The sequence below is a fragment of the Monodelphis domestica genome, chromosome 4 (genome assembly GCF_027887165.1).
Source record: "Monodelphis domestica isolate mMonDom1 chromosome 4, mMonDom1.pri, whole genome shotgun sequence".
NCBI lineage: Eukaryota > Metazoa > Chordata > Mammalia > Didelphimorphia > Didelphidae > Monodelphis > Monodelphis domestica.
In genome coordinates, this window is record NC_077230.1 from 381,751,162 (window position 1) to 381,763,462 (window position 12,301).

Sequence of the window (12,301 nt, forward strand, 5' to 3'; positions counted from 1 at the left end):
TCATTTCAGTGATTATTTTGGACATTGTACATTTTTTAAATGTCCATCTATAGTTTGCTTTTCTTCTTTTGAAAATTGTCTATTCTATTACCGATTAGAGAAATGTATATCTGAGATATTATATACTTTTCAGACTGGCTAAAATGATAAAAGGCAAAAATGACAAATGTTGGAGCTGATATGGAAAAATGGGGAAATCAATACACTCTAAACTGATCCAACCATTTTGGAGAGCAATGGAATTGTGCCCAAAGAGTTGTAAGATCACGTATACCCTTTGACTCTGCAATACCACTGTTAGGTCTGTTTCCCAAGGTGATCTAGGAAAAATAGGAAAAGAACCTATGTTTTAAAAATTGATAGCATGGGTATATGATTTGGGGTTTGCGTTTTTAAAGCTTATTATGAAAATGAATAATATGGAAATAGGTTTTGACTGATAATGTATGTATAACCCAGTGGACTTTCTTGTCAACTCTGGGAGGGGGGGATCATGTAAACCAGAAAAAAAAATTTAAAATAATAAAATATTGATAGCAGCTTTCTTTGTGGTGGCAAAGAACTGGAAAGGAATGTCAAAACAAATTGTTGTGTATGATTGTAATGGAATGCTACTATCCAGGAAGAAATGATGAGCAGGTTGTTTTTTGTTTTTTTTAACCCTATAAATTTTTGTTCTAGAATTCCCTACTAAGTATCAGTTCCAAGGCAGAAGAGTGGTAAAAGCTAGACAATTGGGATTAAGTGACATATCTAGGGTCTTATAGATAGGAAGTATCTAACATCAAATTTGAACCCAGGACTTCCTGTATCCAGACCTATCTCTCTTTCAATTGAGCATCCTACCTACCTTAGTCAAGTTAAAATTTTAAAAATATGGAAAGACCTAAATGAAATTGTGAAGATTGAGAGAAGTAAAACCAAGAAAACATTATATACAACAGAAATATTGTTTGAAGAATAATTGTGAATGTCTACTTCCAGAGAAAGAACTGATAAATAGAAACATGCAAGACAGATTTATGTATATACATATACTTTTTTGGGGTCAAATGATACCTTCTTTAGTGCAGGAAGGAGATGGAGGGAGGGAGTTACCTGGGAACTTAAGTGTAACAAACAAATTAATTAATTAAAACAGAAAAATTGCCTAGTCATAACCTTTGTATTTTTGGTTAATTGGGAATTATTTTGGATATCTGATTTTTACCATAGAAATTTGCCTCAAAGTATTTTTTTCCTAGTTAACTGTTTTTCTTCTAATTTTGATTGCATTGATTTTGCTTGTGTCGATAATGTTTCCTCTCTTTGAATCTTTTTCCAATCATTCTTCCTGGTGTTTAGAAGTATCTTTTCCTTATTCCTCTCCCCAAATCCTTTTCCACTTGGGCCCCAGATTTTAAGCTAGCCACTGTGAAATAAGATTTCATTGCAGCATGTGCTATAAAAGTGTTTGCCAGTTTTCTTTCCGTAAATTGTCTTGGTAGAGCATCTGTCTTTATACCTGTCAATCTGATACTCCAAAGAGAACTAAGTTCTCTAGCTTTTAAGCCTATTAGAGAATTCAACAGCCAAGTTGCCCCTGGACAGTAGTCAATCAGGCACCAGCAGCTGCATGATACATTACAACGCCAAGGGCTTGTCCCATTGGGAATAATCGGCACTTAGCAGTTAGGGCAGGATTAATTCAAGTCCCTCTCTGGAATTCTTCTCCATTCAAAAAGAGTTAGATTCAAAATCTGACTTCTGAAGCAGAGGCGTCAATAGATGAATATCGATAAGAAAAATAAAAATAAATTTTGGTCTTCCGCTTGCCAATTCCGTATGAAAGAACTCATTTTTTTTTTACATGTTCCATGTGAATGAATGCTGCAGCCCCCAGCTAAACTGTGTGGAAAACTGGAAAGTGCTTTGAAATATCTGGTCTTGCTGACCCCAACATCTTCCTGGAAACTCAGCTTCTCAAACTGATGAGACACAGTGGGGAGGTAGCTGGCCCTTAGTCTGAGAGCCAGGAGTGCCCTAGTGGACTAAGTCCTGGACATAGATCTAGCCAGGGAAGAACTGGGTTCAAGTCTTGCCTCTGACATAGAGCCTTAGCCTTATGACTTAGGGCAGTGTCCCCAGATATTCCCTAGTTGTGTGACCCTGGGCAAGTCACTTAACCCTGTTTGCCTCTGTTTTCTCATCTGTCAAATGAGCAGGCGAAAGAAATGGCAAACCACTGCAGTATCTTTGCTTAGAAAAGCCCAAAGGGGGTCATGAAGAGTGAAACACAATTGAAAACGATCTGAACAAGATGACCTGGGACAGGTCCAATAGCCTCTCCAAGCTTCAGGTTCCACATCTGTAAAATGGGGATAACAGCGCTTGCCTCATAAGTTTATGGGAAGGATGAAATGAAATGATGAGTGGAAGGCACTGTACAGACTTTGAAACCTGAGGCAAACATCAGCCAATCTTTCTTCTCTTAGTATAGTCAAAAATTGCTGATCTCTGACCCTGGTGGGTGATACTGAGCCTCTTTCTCTCCTGGTCCCTAAATTCAGAAATTGATCCTACATGGTTGTTTGTAGGGGGTCTCCCCATTAGATGGTGCACTCCTTGAAGGCAGGAAATGCTTTTTTACCTTTATTTGTATCACCTGGCATATGCCAGACCCTTAGTAAATACTTATTGATGTGACTTGAGATATACTGTGGTTCCCTAGCCTTTGTTTGCAGTCCCCTAATGAGGGAGAGCCCACTCCCTTCCAAGGAAGTCCATTTTGCTTTTAGGCTTTTTCCCCTTGGCACTTGGGACAATGCCTGGCACATAATATTGTTCAGTTGTATTTGTCACTATGGGACCCCATAGATTGTTTGTCCATGGGGTTTTCTTGGCAAAGATATTGGAGTAGGTTGCCATTTCCTTCTCCAGTGTATCCCCATTTTATAAATGAGCAACTAAGGCAAACTAGATTAAATGACTTGTCTAGGGTCACACAGCTAGGAAGTATCTGAGGTCAGATTTGAACTCAGGTCTTTCTAACTCCAGGCTTGGAGCTCTATCCACTGTACCAACTAGCTGTCACATGGTAGGATGCTTAATAACATACTGAATGATTGTCATTCAGCCCTTGTCACAGTTTGTAAATGACAGATTCTAACATCCATAGCTTTTAAAAATTTCTCTCTTCTGTTGCTATGCACAAGGACCAGTAGTACATGCTTTCCAAAGTTTTTATTTACAAAGGAAAAGAGGAATAGAGAAAAATATTAAGAATAGAGTTATTGTGTGACCCTGGGCAAGTCACTTATCCCTCATTGCATAGGCTTTAGAACCAATTGAAAAAAAATAAAAGATTACAGGTAAAGCAAAGTGTATAGAAAAGAAACTGTCCATTGTAAAGGTCTATAGCACACTTAACGATGGAAAGAACACTGGCTCTGGAGTTAGAGGACCTGGGTTTAAATCCTACCTGTTAATCAGGGTGAAAGCCCCAATAGATTTTTTCCTTTTTTTTTTAACACCCTTACCTTCTATCTTAGAATCAATACTGTATATTGGTTCAGAGTTCTCCCAGATTGCCCAAGAAGTGGTGAACCAGTCTGGGTTGGGAAAACCAAGCAGATCAAAATATGGCACCTCTTTAGACAACCTGGTGGCCTCTGCTCCTGGTGACAGATGGAGTGTGGACACCAAATTTAGTCCTTCTGCTGTTCAGAACTCCCCAGATCCAGATCCACAAATCTCAGCCCCCTTCAGCTGCCAGGATTCCACTCATGGGCCTCCATTCCAGTCCTCCAGCCCCAATAACATACACATTTTCAAGGGACATACAGTATTCCAATGGAGAGAATTTTCAAAGAGGAAAGAATAGAGTTGGCTGCATTTTATGCCTCCATATTGAGGCTTGTATTGCATTTGGATGGATGACTAAGAAGGAAGATGGGACCGAGATCTGGCAGTCATCCATCACTGACCAGTGGTGATCCAGCCTGAAACATGGCGCCCTTTTCTCTCCCTGTACCTGAGAGAAGCGCAAGAGGACAATTCTGGGTGAAAGAAGACAAGGGAGCAAGGCTTCTGGGGCAGAGCGTGACCCAAGGGAGAGTGTCAGAAAACCAGGTTTAGGGAAAATATAATGAAGGGAGCTACATTTAAATAACTCGCCAATGGCGTGTTGACAGCTCTCCTTGGAGTGATGGTAGGTGGTAAGATGGCAGGGGTTTGGACGCCCCCTTGTGGTACTCTGCGGGTACAGCACTTAATCAGAAGGTTCCAGATACCCATTACTTGGAGCATCTCCAGCTGGGTCGTGTCATGGATAGGGCTCTGAGCTGGCGTCAGGAAGGCTTGAGTACGAATCCTGAATGAACATTTACTAACTGGGTGGCCCCAGGTCAGTCACCTAATGTCTCTGATTTCACGCCTGTAGTATTTTTCTATCTCTCACGCTACTCATGCTGATAAAGCTAAGTCTCTTTTATGGCAATGTTAACTATTGATAAAATGAACTAAAAGACCAAAAGATTAAAAAAAAGCAGGGGGGTCTCTGAGTCCCCTTCCTCATCCATGAAATGGGGACACGATAGTAGCATCTTTCTCATAGGCTTTCTGTGAAGATCAAATGAAATAATGTATGTTCAAGGTCTTTGAAATTCTTTTTTTTTTTAAACCTTCACCTTCCATCTTATAATCAATACTGTGCATTGATTCTAAGGCAGAAGAGTGGTAAGGGCTAGGCAACGGGGGTTAAGTGACTTGCCCAGGGTCACACAGCTGGGAAGTGTCTGAGGCCACATTTGAACCCAGGACCTTCCCTCTCTAGGCCTGGCTCTCAATCCACTGAGCCACCAAGTTTTCCCCAAAGTCTTTAATATTCTTAAAGAGTTATTATGTCCATACTAGTTATTATTATTATTACCTTGTGTCACTTGGTTTCAAAATGAGTTCAGCAAAAAGCTCATATAGTAAAGAGGCTTATAAATCAAGCAACCAAGAAAATAACTCTTTGTGAAGGGCACCTTCATAATGGTGTCTCTTTTTTCTTCTTTTAGGCAATGGGGGTTAAGTGACTAGGAAGTATCTGAGGCCAGATTTGAACCCAGGACATTCTCATCTCAAAGTCTGGGTCTCTATTCAATGAGGTTCTTGATATCTTTTAAAAGCCTGGGAATGGGGTTCGAGGTTAGGTAACTCACTGGATAGAGAACCAGACCTGAAGTTAGAAAGACTTGGCCTCAAGAAGCTTTTTAGCTGTGTGACCCTGGACAGGTCATTTAACCTGATTGCTGTTGTGAGAATTAGCTTTTAGCAAAAGCAAGAAGCAGGAGATCCCACAGGGCAAAGACTGGGTCAACATTCTGAGAGCACTGAGGAGCTGAGAGGCAGGTGAGACTGACTGTTGCTCTCTGGGAAGAAGACAGAGAGAGAGAGTGAAGTTGGCTCTCTGAAGGGAAGACTTTGAAGCTGCCAGGAAATTGGACCATCTCAAGGAGTGGTTGAGTGACCGATTACCTCACAATGGTGGACAGTGTGTGTGTGTTAATCATCATCCCCTTCTTGATCTTGTGTGGACCTGCAGAGCTACTCTTCTTACTGGGATTTCAGCTCAGCCCAAGAGGACTCCGGTTGTCAGTGCCCAAGGTGGCTAACATTGCAAGTGGTATAGTAGGTACCCATCCATGGTGGTATAGACATTTTCTTCAATGGGATTTCTCTGTTCTAAGGTCTCTCCCAGCTCTGACAGTCTCTGTTCTAAGGTCCTCCCAGCTCTGACATTCTCTATTCTAAGGTCCTCCCAGCTCTGACATTCTCTGTTCTAAGGTCTCTCCCAGCTCTGACAGTCTCTGTTCTAAGATCTCTCCCAGCTCTGACATTGTCTGTGTAGCATCCCAAGCATATTCACATCTATGAAATATAGATGACTGTATTACTACTGTGTCTCCAAGCATGAGGCTTTACCGATAAGCTTTGTGAAGGTAACCTTGACCTGATCACGAGACCTATTGCCCAACACAAGTCCATTAACATGTTCAGAGACTTGCCCGGGAAAATGAGGATAATGGAATACAAGGTGGTTGAGGAGATTAAGATAGAGAATGCAGGCTGAGATGGTTCCAGCCTCGGGGAAGGAGAAGGTCAAGAAGAGAGAGACATAGTCATAGAGGAGCCCAGTGGAGCTCCATGGAAGGGAGAAAGGCCAAGAGGAAGTTCATGGGATTGTACTTTTAACACTCTAATCCTGAGCAATGAAGGTGCCAATATTTCTCTTGAAATGTACCCAACAGCATCAGATTACAAGAATGTGACAGCAATTGTTAAAGTTGCAGGTGACTATCCTGGGAAACCATCACTGATTGCATAAAAAGGGAATGCAGAGGACACCTCAATGGGCCGGATAGCCAAAGCCACACACACAAGCATATATTCCATAAGAGATGGATATATGTGGGCTGCTGAGGTTGGAGGTACTGGGACACGGTGCTTGACACCCTCATTCATAGGTGGCTCAGGTATCAAAATCCAACCATATTGCCATGTGGCAGGCATCTAGGCGGGTGTATCCCTAAAATGCATAATCAGTACAAGGGAGAAAAAGGAAATTCCCCTTCACATCCAGATGCAGTCATCTTTTATCTTGCTACAAAAGCACTGGCAACTTCTTGTAATCCTAACTGTGTGTGGGCAATAATCTAATGCACCTATCCTATGTTCTATGGTACTACTACCTCAATAATTCAGGACAATCAGAGTGAAAACTATTTTCTCAATACTTTTGTCATTATTTTCAATCATTTATGAAAAATTTTTCATTTTTGATTTTGATTGTTTAGTATTAAGAACACATTTTATCTTTGCAATAATCTTTATGAGCAAAGAGGAAGATTTTATTATTGATAATCACAATTACCTTTTTCAGCCAAAGTTTTGGCAATATTTATTGAATATCTATTTTTAATCACTTGAAGCATCAATTGGTGATGCTACATGATTTTTATATTTTTAATTTTGGTCACATTTCTATATCAACCACCTTTCATTAAAAAAAAAAAGGGGGATATGTAGCATCCCAAGCATATTCACATCTATGAAATATAGATGACTGTATTACTACTGTGTCTCCAAGCATGAGGCTTTACCGATAAGCTTTGTGAAGGTAACCTTGACCTGATCACGAGACCTATTGCCCAACACAAGTCCATTAACATGTTCGGAGACTTGCCCGGGAAAGTGTGGTTATGTCCTACACGCCCAAAAGGTGTTCCCTCCACCTTGCCACCCAATCTTAATTGTCTATACTTTGTGATGTGGTTACTACGTCCTTGGGAGTACCGCCCAAGAAGGACATGAATAAATTCAGAGGCAATCCCATGAACTTCCTCTTGGCCTTTCTCCCTTCCATGGAGCTCCACTGGGCTCCTCTATGACTATGTCTCTCTCTTCTTGACCTTCTCCTTCCCCGAGGCTGTGACCATCTCGGCCTGCATTCTCTATCTTAATCTCCTCAACCACCTTGTATTCCATTATCCTCATTTTCCGCCTTAAGGAAAATCATAGGGATTGCCTGCCCTATCCAATCACTGATTTGTCCGTGTCTTTCATTCTCCACCCTGGTTCTCGGTTCCTACCTCTCCTCGGGTCCCATCACAAAGGTGAGCCCCTTCCCTTGTGGGACCCTGCTGGTCAGGGAAGTCCATTAAGGAAAACCCCACAGTCTGTTCTAAGCTCTCTCCCAGCTCTGACATTGTCTGTTCTCAGTCCCCTCCCAGCTCTGACATTCTCTGTTCTAAGCTCTCTCCCAGCTCTGACATTCTCTGTTCTAAGGTCTCTCCCAGCTCTGACAGTCTCTGTTCTAAGGTCTCTCCCAGCTCTGACATTGTCTGTTCTAAGGTCTCTCCCAGCTCTGACATTCTCTGTTCTCAGTCCCCTCCCAGCTCTGACATTCTATGTTCTAAGGTCCCTCCCAGCTCTGACATTCTCTGTTCTAAGGTCTCTCCCAGCTCTGACAGTCTCTGTTCTAAGGTCTCTCCCAGCTCTGACAGTCTCTGTTCTAAGGTCTCTCCCAGCTCTGACATTCTCTGTTCTCAGTCCCCTCCCTGCTCTGACATTCTATGTTCTAAGGTCTCTCCCAGCTCTGACATTCTCTGTTCTAAGCTCTCTCCCAGCTCTGACATTCTCTGTTCTCAGTCCCCTCCCAGCTCTGACATTCTATGTTGTAAGGTCTCTCCCAGCTCTGACATTCTCTGTTCTCAGTCCCCTCCCAGCTCTGACATTCTATGTTGTAAGGTCTCTCCCAGCTCTGACATTCTCTGTTCTCAGTCCCCTCCCAGCTCTGACATTCTATGTTGTAAGGTCTCTCCCAGCTCTGACATTCTCTGTTCTCAGTCCCCTCCCAGCTCTGACATTCTATGTTGTAAGGTCTCTCCCAGCTCTGACATTCTCTGTTCTCAGTCCCCTCCCAGCTCTGACATTCTATGTTGTAAGGTCTCTCCCAGCTCTGACATTCTCTGTTCTCAGTCCCCTCCCAGTTCTGACATTCTGTGTTCTAAGCTCTCTCCCAGCTCTGACATTCTCTGTTCTAAGGTCTCTCCCAGCTCTGACATTCTCTGTTCTCAGTCCCCTCCCAGCTCTGACATTCTCTGTTCTAAGGTCTCTCCCAGCTCTGACATTCTGTGTTCTAAGCTCTCTCCCAGCTCTGACATTCTGTGTTCTAAGCTCTCTCCCAGCTCTGACATTCTCTGTTCTAAGCTCTCTCCCAGCTCTGACATTCTGTGTTCTAAGCTCTCTCCCAGCTCTGACATTCTCTGTTCTAAGGTCTCTCCCAGCTCTGACATTCTGTGTTCTAAGCTCTCTCCCAGCTCTGACATTCTCTGTTCTAAGGTCTCTCCCAGCTCTGACATTCTCTGTTCTAAGCTCTCTCCCAGCTCTGACATTCTGTGTTCTAAGCTCTCTCCCAGCTCTGACATTCTCTGTTCTAAGGTCTCTCCCAGCTCTGACATTCTGTGTTCTAAGCTCTCTCCCAGCTCTGACATTCTCTGTTCTAAGGTCTCTCCCAGCTCTGACATTCTGTGTTCTAAGCTCTCTCCCAGCTCTGACATTCTGTGTTCTAAGCTCTCTCCCAGCTCTGACATTCTCTGTTCTAAGGTCTCTCCCAGCTCTGACATTCCGTATTCTAAGGTCTCTCCCAGTTCTCACATTCTGTTTTCTAAGGTTCCTTTCAGTTCTGAAATTCTGGAATCTAGGATCTCTGACATTGTGTCCCAAGATGGCTCCCAGCTCTGACATTCTAAATTTAAGGCTCCTTCTAGTGCTGATATTCTATTCAGGAAAGACCTTTTCTATACTGTTGATAGAGTAGTGGAGAGTAGACTAGCCTTAGAGCCAAGAAGACTTGGGTTCCAGTCCTGCCTCGGGTAGGTGCTATGTAGGGTTAGCACTTTCTCAGTGCTCCTGACCACCTTCTAACACCAGGTTACAGCTAAACTGTTGACCTGTACCAGTAGAGGGAATTTCCATACCATGAATTCCTCAAACTGATGAAAATCACAAATCTCAGCCAAACAAAGAAGGCCCTTATCATTCGGACAATCTGGTTCTATGAGATAGCTAAAGGTGGGAGGGAAGATTTGGGGGTGGGGAGAGCACTGCAATGATTGGGAAGCCCTAATTGCCTCAAATGGTGGAATGTTTCACTTTAACTTCGGGAGTGGAAGTTAAAAGATTTTACTAAAAGAATATGATGGAAGACCCGAGTTCAAAACTTACCTCTGACACTTCCTGTGTGACATTAGGGAAGTCACTCTTCCATTCCCTCGGCCTCAGTTTCCTCAACTCTAAAATGAAGGGCTTTCACCAGATGCCCTGTGATGTCCCTTTCAGCTCCACCCCTAAAAACTTTAGGCTGGGAAAAACGACAGTGACCGAACACCAACAGCAGGTGGCGCCAGACAAGTTTAAATTAGATGCTCAACATACTGTAAGATATCAGTGCTGCGAGTCCTCTGGTCACTGAGGTCCCGGAGCTGGAGTGGGGGGGGGGGGGGTCCAGTCTGAGGGTTTTTTCCCCCTTTAAATCTTTACTTTCTGTCTTAGAACCGATACTAAATAGACTTTCTAAGGCAGCAAGGACTAGGCATGTGGTGTTAAAAGACACATAGCTAGGGAGTATCTGAAGCTAGATTTGAACCCAGGACATTCTGTCTTCAGGTCTGGCTCTCTATGTAATGAACCTCCTAGATCTGAGGTCCACAAATCTTTGGATAATCTCAGGAAGTCTATGAATTTGGTTGGAAATAAATGACATCTTTTTTTAATAATCTTTAACTAAAATTAAGCATGTCCTAATAATTATAATTAATTATATTATAATTATATAGTTTAATTATTATATTAAAACATATTATAATATAATATAATTATAATATAATACAATAAAGGCAATATAAGATTAATTATATTAAAATTAATTAATAATTAATTAGAAATGCAGGATATATAATTATAAATATAATTATACTTCCTATACAACTACAGTTACTGTAGATTATGAAAGGAAGCATTGGCAAAAGGCTCAGCATCAGGAACTGATAGGATTTCTCCTTGGTGGCTTTAAAGGAGAGACATTCCTATCTGCTTTGCTAAAGACCATGGGAATTTTCCTTATAACTTGCGGCTGAAAATTTACTCTTCCCCCAACATACATTGTCTCTCCCATTAGGATGTGAGCTCCTCAAGAGCAAGGGCTGCTTCTCAAAAATTTGTACCTTTAGTGCTTTGCACACTGGAAATACTCAATAAGTGCTTTTCTCATTTATTCAAGCATTCAAGTTATTGTTGTTCAGTTGTTTCAGGTTCTCTCTGACCTCATTTAGAATTTTCTTGGCAGAGATATTGGAGTGGCTTGTTATTTCCTTCTCCAACTCATTTTATGGATGAGGAAACTGAGGCCAACAAGTTAAAGTGACTTGCCCAGGGTCATACAGCTTATATGTGTCCAAAGCTGGATTTGAACTCAGGCAGATGAGTCTTCCTTATTCCAGGTCCGGTCATGTATCCATTGCATTACTTAGCTGCCATAAGTGGCTATCCAGACCTCCAAGGTGGGGTCAAGGGAAGAGCCACTACCTCTGGAAGGCGCCCATCCCCCTTTTGGACAGCTTTCATGTTTAGCAAGCTTTCTCTAACAGCAAAACTAAATGGATTCTTTTGTAACTTCCACATTTGAGGGACAGAGGGGCTATTTTCACTTTTATCTTTATTTTCCCAGAATGCCCAGGAATGAGCCCCTGGTCCATTGTAGGCTCTTAATAAATAAACAAATAAATAAACATATATATTTGTATATATATTATTTATATATATTTGATTGGTTTTTCCAGTAGTTAGGATATGAGTGTTGAGCCCTGTCATAAGTCTGAATTTCTATAATTTTGTGATACGGTCATTTTTTTTTCAGACCTGCAAACTCAATTATTTAAAAGTATTTTTTAATTAATAATTAAAAAAATAAAGTCAAACTTCAAATCCCATTTCTCAATAATGTCAGGGAGAGTACTAGCCTTTTTGACATACACTCATGCACTTCAAGAAGTTATTTGGGTAGCTGAGCATTAGAACACGAATGACTATCCCCGCCTCTAATTTCTGGAGAAGAATCTGCTGCTCGATCTCATGTATAAACGTGGAGGAATCCCTCTTCCCTGACAAGTATTTGCAAGGTCTATAAGATGCTACTGTAAGGCTGACATCTTATTCCTGCCCGATTGACCTTACTAAAATGTAGTGTAAAGGAAACACAGAGAATTTTGAGTTCTTAGATGTAGGTTCGATTCCTGTTGTTCTAGAAATAAGGGCATTTAAACCCATATAATTTATCCTATCAAGATCATTCTTTTGTCAGACATATTTCTTATATTTGTGGTGGGATGCTTGATAGTGCAGTAGGGATGGAGATGAATCATAAACAAAGTGTGAGGGTAATTGGTGGGAAATTTTTTCATAATAAATATATTTTCATAATAAAGAAATATAAATATATGAAAACAAATTTTCATAATCCACAGAATCATGGATATGATGCTTGAATTCATAAGAAAGCTGCTGTTAGGAGCATTGTTTTAATTATAAAAGTTGTTGTATTTAGATAGGGGAAATTATAATTCGAGGGTGAGCCTAGGAATAGAAGGGTTGTTATGGCATTTATTGTGAAAATGTTGGCCTATTCTGCAAAAAAAAAAAATATGGTAAATGGTCCTGCAGCATAGTCTACATTGAAGCCCCATACGAGTTCTGATTCTTCTTCTGTTAAATCAAA